Source organism: Arachis hypogaea, chromosome 16 (assembly GCF_003086295.3).
Source record: "Arachis hypogaea cultivar Tifrunner chromosome 16, arahy.Tifrunner.gnm2.J5K5, whole genome shotgun sequence".
In the NCBI taxonomy this organism is placed as follows: Eukaryota; Viridiplantae; Streptophyta; class Magnoliopsida; order Fabales; family Fabaceae; genus Arachis; species Arachis hypogaea.
In genome coordinates, this window is record NC_092051.1 from 145,156,213 (window position 1) to 145,162,703 (window position 6,491).

General features: G+C 33.3%; 1 long non-coding RNA gene across 1 annotated transcript; it reads right to left on the reverse strand.

Annotated features, from left to right (window-relative positions):
- Window positions 1-2,417: 2,417 nt before the first annotated feature.
- LOC140180409 (uncharacterized) lies at window positions 2,418-5,236 on the reverse strand. The gene is made up of 3 exons (XR_011874650.1): window positions 4,473-5,236; window positions 3,255-3,322; window positions 2,418-2,713 (listed from the first exon to the last, which is right to left on the reverse strand). It is a non-coding gene; the product is annotated as an uncharacterized lncRNA (long non-coding RNA).
- Between the last annotated feature and the right edge of the window lie 1,255 nt (window positions 5,237-6,491).

Here is a 6,491-nt window from a genome sequence, read left to right on the forward strand (position 1 = left end):
GGTTGATTCATGAAATCAAAACTTGAAAACTCTTTCTCCCAATTCTTTTGCTTTTAGATTCGTATTTGATATGTAAAATTAAATCAATCCTAATTTAAATCTTAAAGAATTGTGTGGTAATAAATAAGAGGATATGTTTTATCTTTTTTCATGAGTAATTTGATCAAGGAATTGGAATTCAATTACTTATGATTTACTAAGAAATCAATGATTGCATGATTGAAGTGAAAATGAGAGCTATTGATCTTGAGAATGCAACATTTCTTAATCCCAATGTTCACTCCGTTCTTAATTAATTATTGTCATTTACATTCTTACAATTTAATTTCTAGTTATTTATATTCCCGTCAGTTATTTTCTTGTCATTTTATTGCTTTCATTTACTTCTTTATCAAGTCATTTAAATTATCTATTGCTTATCATCCAAATGTGACCGTCTAATTAGAATAATCAATTGATCATTATTTGCTTAATCCATTAATACTCATGAGAACGATAACCTACTCACCATAATATTACTTGATGCGATCTGCTGCGCTTACCATGCAACAATTTGATTTTCATTTTTCACTAGGTACTTGTGCAATCTTAAAATAAAAGTGTCACACCAAGTTTGGTGTTGGCATGTACCTTCCATAAAATGTACCATGCACAATCCACTTGTTAATACAATTATATTGTCTTTGTTTCTTTTATTGCCTTTATTTTTTTCTTTAATTTTGTTGCTTTATTTGAATAAAGACATGCATTATTCATATCACTTTTTGAAGACATTCATGATTAATCACAATTTCATCATCACCACTTTTATTTGTTACTTGAGGACAAGCAACTATTTCAAGTTTGGTATTGAAAGACAGGGGAAGAATATGAGAAAAATAACAATAACAATGATGACGAGTGATCCACAAGGTAGTTAAGTTCTTTTTCCTCTTATTTGTTTCCTATACTTTCAATTGTATGCATGATTGTCTTCTATTTCTATTGTATGCATATGTGTTCTTCGAGTTAAATCTCAATTTGTCCTCTCAAATTTGGCCTGATACTCAGAATGACCCTTATAATTTTGTTAGCCCAATTAGAACTCTCAAATTTGTAATTGTGACTCCAGCTTGCCCCTGCGATCATCTTCATCGCCGGAATGCTGATCTAGCGTAATTGCATGATATGGTGGACATTACTTAAACAACGACACTTTGGTTTTACGCCCAAACCCTTTGGAAACCACGTAGTGTAAGGGTTTTCTTGATGTTTTGCAACTTATGATCGTCGTAATGGAAAGAAAGAGAGTTTTAACCCACAAAAAACTGAAATGACATGGTTTTCAAAGGGTTTGGGCGCAAACCAATGCACCGACATTTAAGTAGTGTCCACCATGTTATGAAATTATATCAGATCAGCATTCTGGTAACGGAGATGATTGCAGGGGCAAGTCAGAGCCACAATTACAAATTTAGGGGTTCTAATTGAGACCAACGAAATTGTGGGAGTCATTCTGATCATTGGACTTAATTTCAGGGGCCAAATTGAGAGTTAACTCCTACATTGAAATTTGTTAGTCAAAACAAGTAAGCATTATGAACATAAACAAACAAGGTTAATTAAAGAAGAAGCTAGCATTAATATATGAGTATTGGAAGGCTAGGTAACTATTTAGCTCAACATATTCGAATCTATTTTGTTGAGATTTTCATCTAAAAAAACTTTATGAAATCTTTGAAATTTTGAGAATCTTGAAAAAGCAATAAAGTCATCAATTAACGATCAAGTAAAGAAAAAGAGAAAGAAGGAGAAAGCTGAAGGCTCTGAGTACCAATGACAAATCATTAGTTAAGTACTTGTAGTATTTATGTATCAAGCAAAAATCTTGAAAACAAAATACTTAGAGCCAAGGATAGGCTCAAGTGCAAAGCATTTTCTCAAAACTCAAGGCTCTGAGCATCAATGACTAAAGAGAAAGGAAAAAAATGCAAAGCTTAAAGAATCCTTTAGTCACATGCTTGTGGTGTTTATGTATCAAGTGGTAATACTTAAAAATAAAATTTTTAGAGTCAAAGCTAAATTCATGTTCCAAAGCACCTAATAATTAGAGAAGCTAAGAAAGAAAAAGATAACAAGCTTGATTCAAGGAAGGAATATTAGAAAGGATTTCATAATGTGATCAAGATAGAAACATTAATATTTAGAATTCTTTTGTGATTGATGCCTGCACAGCGAACTAGCCAACCAAGAACATTAAGAATTGCTATTCTTCACATCTTGAATTGTCAAATCGTATTGCATGATTCTTTATTTGCTTGAGAACAAACAAAATTTAAGTTTGGTGTTATGATGCATAACATCTTTAGCTTTATTTTCTTAGTTATTTCTTATAAAAAGCTAATGAATCTTGATTGATATTGCTTGGAAATGAGAAATTTAAATGCTTATTGGAAACACTACTTTGATTGCTTTGTCTTCATAATTTTGCAGAGAAATAAGATATCAAACTAACACAAAAGAAGCAAGAAAAGAAAAAATAGCGTGCAAGTAGCGTTCAAGTGTCGTGCAAGTGGCGTGGGAGTGGCGTGTATCTAGCCACACACCTTCGTGCTCAAATTTCTTCAAAGTTGGCATGTGAGTTGGCGTACCTAGAAAATGGCATGCTGGGACAACTTCCAAGAGAACACCCTTCTACAGCTCTGGTGTGTTTCACTCCACCCAAATAATAATCCTATTTTCAAGAACAAAGAAAACATCAAAAGAGCAAAGGCTTCCAAATCCCTCAGCAACACATGACCCACACTCCAGCCAGATACAATTTGTTTTCTCAATGCCATGTAAATTTTACTCTTTTCCTTTCCACCCTAATTTTAAAAGTAAAAGTCTAACAGACATAGGTACTTGTAGCAAAATAGAAGGTAAATAGATCACCTTGAGTTATTTATCTTTCATATCTATTTTATAACTACTTTTTTTTTCCTTAGTTTCTTTATTATTCAACTCAATAACTATCATCCAAACACATGGTTAAAAGGAAAATTTTCAAATTGAATTATTGAATGTAAGTATTTATGGCTTATTACAAATTAAATATTCAATTAATTAATAATGGTTCAAGAAGAGGCCAAAGAACGACTTTTTATTATACAGTTGATTCCTGATCTCTCTATACATCCAACAAAAAAATTCAGTGCACTAAAACTACATCCAAATCATAGTACAAAAGTAAAATTAACGATAGTAATATTTGGTAGAAGTAAAATATAACTGACCTTGCTCAGTAATTCTTCTCAAATAGATTTATAAGTAGAGCAGATTTTGTTCAAAATTTGTGCCTTCTCTGATAGAAAATAAGGATGATATGATAATGTTAAATTTAATTACCCCATAATGGCCTGAAATTAAATATTAATCCTTCATTCTCTTTTTTAGTATATTTACAAATGATAATCCTTAAATAAATTATCCTAAAATATATCCTCACATTCACAGAAATGAATGGCTTTAGAGTATAAAATATACGGATATACATCCTCAACTGAACGAATAACTTTAGAGCCACAAGTGATGCACTCATGAGTTGAGTTTGGAAATTTCAAATCAGAACAATTAACCTGTCGACACTCTTGTATTTTCAAAATAGAGGCATTCTCTTGTAAAGATGAAATTGATTAATATCCAATACACGATTAATAAGTATAGATTAGGCATGTCTTATTTATAAGGCAAACAATTAAAAGCTAATGCAGATAAGATCAAGAATATTTTTAACTATATCTTTCTTAGTTAGAAGGCCAAACTTTATTCCTGTTAAGCATGGTAAGAGATTATCATCCATGGTGGTGCACAAAGTAGTAACATGTTCATTAGCAAGTATTCGCATTAAAACCAAATGAAAGCATTAGTAATAAACAAAGAGAGAAGTCACACTAGATGAGGGAAGAGGAGAGTGTGAGAAGTGATAAACGGAGCTGAAAGGATTGCGAGGAAACTCTCAGTCTCCGTGAACAATGGCGTTAGTCAAGATAGTATACATAACAGGCAACAAATTTATGGACTTAACCGTTACACAGAGAGACCTTCAAAATCTTTCTTGATGTTTATTTGGGAGGCATTGCATGACTTATCACTAATCATTCTCATGGTATGTGCTCTAGTTTTTATAAGTATAGGGCTTCCTACCGAAGGATGGTCAAAGGGTGTTTATGATGGTCTTGGTATCATATTTAGTGTGTTTTTGGTTGTTACTATTACTGCTATTAGTGACTACCAGCAATCCTTGCAGTCTAGAGATTTGGACAAAGAGAAGAAAAAGCTCTTTGTCCAGGTGACCAGTGATGGAAAAAGATAGAAGGTTTCTATTTAAGATTTGATAGTCGGAGATATTGTCCATTTGTCAATTGGTGATCAAGTTCTAACAGATGGAGTTTTTGTAACTGGATACTCATTACTAATAATTGATGAATCAAGTTTGTCAGGTGAGAATGTACCAGTAAATATAGATGAACAAAAATCTTCTCTTCTTGCAAAAATCAAAGTGCAGGATGGTCAGGGAAAGATGATAATTACAATAGTTGGCATGAGGACTGAATGGGGGAAGTTGATGGAAATTTAAGCGAGGGAGGTGAGGAGGAGACTCCATTGCAAGTGAAATTGCATGGAGTTGCAATAATTATTGGTAAAATCGGATTGGCTTTTGCCGTGTTTTGACATTTATCGTGTTGACAATAAGGTTTCTTGTCGAAAAAGCAGTCTCTGGTGACTTTGGTAGTTGGTCTATGAATGATGCAATGAAACTGTTGGACTACTTTGCTATTGCAGTGACCATAATAGTTGTCGCAATTCCGAAAGGATTACCATTAGCTGTGACACTTAGTTTTGCTTTTGCAATGAAAAAATTAATGAATGACAAGGCACTTGTTAGACATCTTTGCTAAACAAGAACAGTAGAGTTTACAGCTGAACAAGTAACTTCTTCCTTGTTGGGATAGGTAAATCAATGGGCTCGTTTCCTTTTTACAGGATGAAGAGATGACTTCTATTTAGGATGAGCACTAAGAAGTGGACCGGCGAAAAGCCTTATTGGGGTAGGTAGTAGCTTTCAGATGGGCAGCCATGTTCAAAAACACCATTCTCTATCCAAACAGAAAAGGAGAAGGAGAAGCTTTTCAAAGAGTCTTTTCTTCTTGTTAGGAGAGTCAATAAGTTATCGACCACCACCTATTTTATAATAAAGCAAAGGTAAAAAGTTGTTAGTTATTATGTATCACCATCTGTGTATTTATAATATCAAATATGAATCATGACATTTAAAAAGAGAAAAAAAAAGAGAAAAAAATTTAGATAGATATATAGATATAGGATGTCTTAGAAAGAAGGGCAAAATTTTATTCGCTAGTGCACAAAACATGTTTGTTGCAATATGGTTTTAAACAAACAAGATAAAGGTGAATTTGAATTTGGAATGAAACTTCCCCATTTGTACAGAAGAAGCTAGAAAACTTAGAATTAGAATGTGGCATAAAATTGAAGGTTAATAATAAGAAAAACATTTCAATTCCTCTATAGTTGAGATATAGTGTTATACTAAATTTTAACCATATATGTCATATTATTGATGAATTGATGAGAAGTGAGGATGCGTTTGTTTTCAAGAATAGGATAAAACAAAATATTAAGAATAAGATATAAAAGACAAGAATATAGAATTTAGTGTTTTTGTATTTTATTTTGTAATAAAATAGAACAAAGTGGCATGCAAAGTGGCGTGCAAAGTGGTGTGCAAGTGGCGTTCAAGTGGTGTGCAAGTGGCGTGGGAATGGCGTGTATCTGGTTAATAGCTACATGCTTTCGTGCTCAAATTTCTTCAAAATTGACGTGTGAATTGGCGTGCCTGGGAAGTGGCACGCTGGAGGACACTCTTCTACAACTCTGGCGTGTCTCACTTCACATGCCTTCGTACCACAATTTCCTGCAATCTTGACGTGTGGAGTGGCGTGCAAGAGAAGTGGCACATTCAGCCATTCTACTATACTGACCTTTATTTACTCGAACAAAAATAACTTGAACTATAGAGGTCCAAATGACGCGCATTTAACGGCGTTAGAAAACTTACTTTTAGTGTTTTCTAATTATATATAATACTCTATAGTGAACGTTCAGTTTAAGACCGTAAACAATCTTATTTTTCAGCGTTGCAAATCCAGCGTATGACCAGCGTGGAGATTTCACACGCCAACACCAAAATGGTGTCCCTGAGAGTGCCAAAATACTGCTCCTTGATATGTTAAAAATGACGTGCATATATAGTTCATATAATAGATTTCACACATATATGGTATTATTGCAATCCATATCCACAATACACTTTAAAAAGTAGCCACAGGTCCTCAAGTCTCTTATAACTAAAGTTGGAAATAGAAGAGTAGAGTATATATTCAGAACTTATTCACCAAACCTAATTTCAAAGTTATCATCCAATCATAAACAACACCGTGGCATTTCCTACC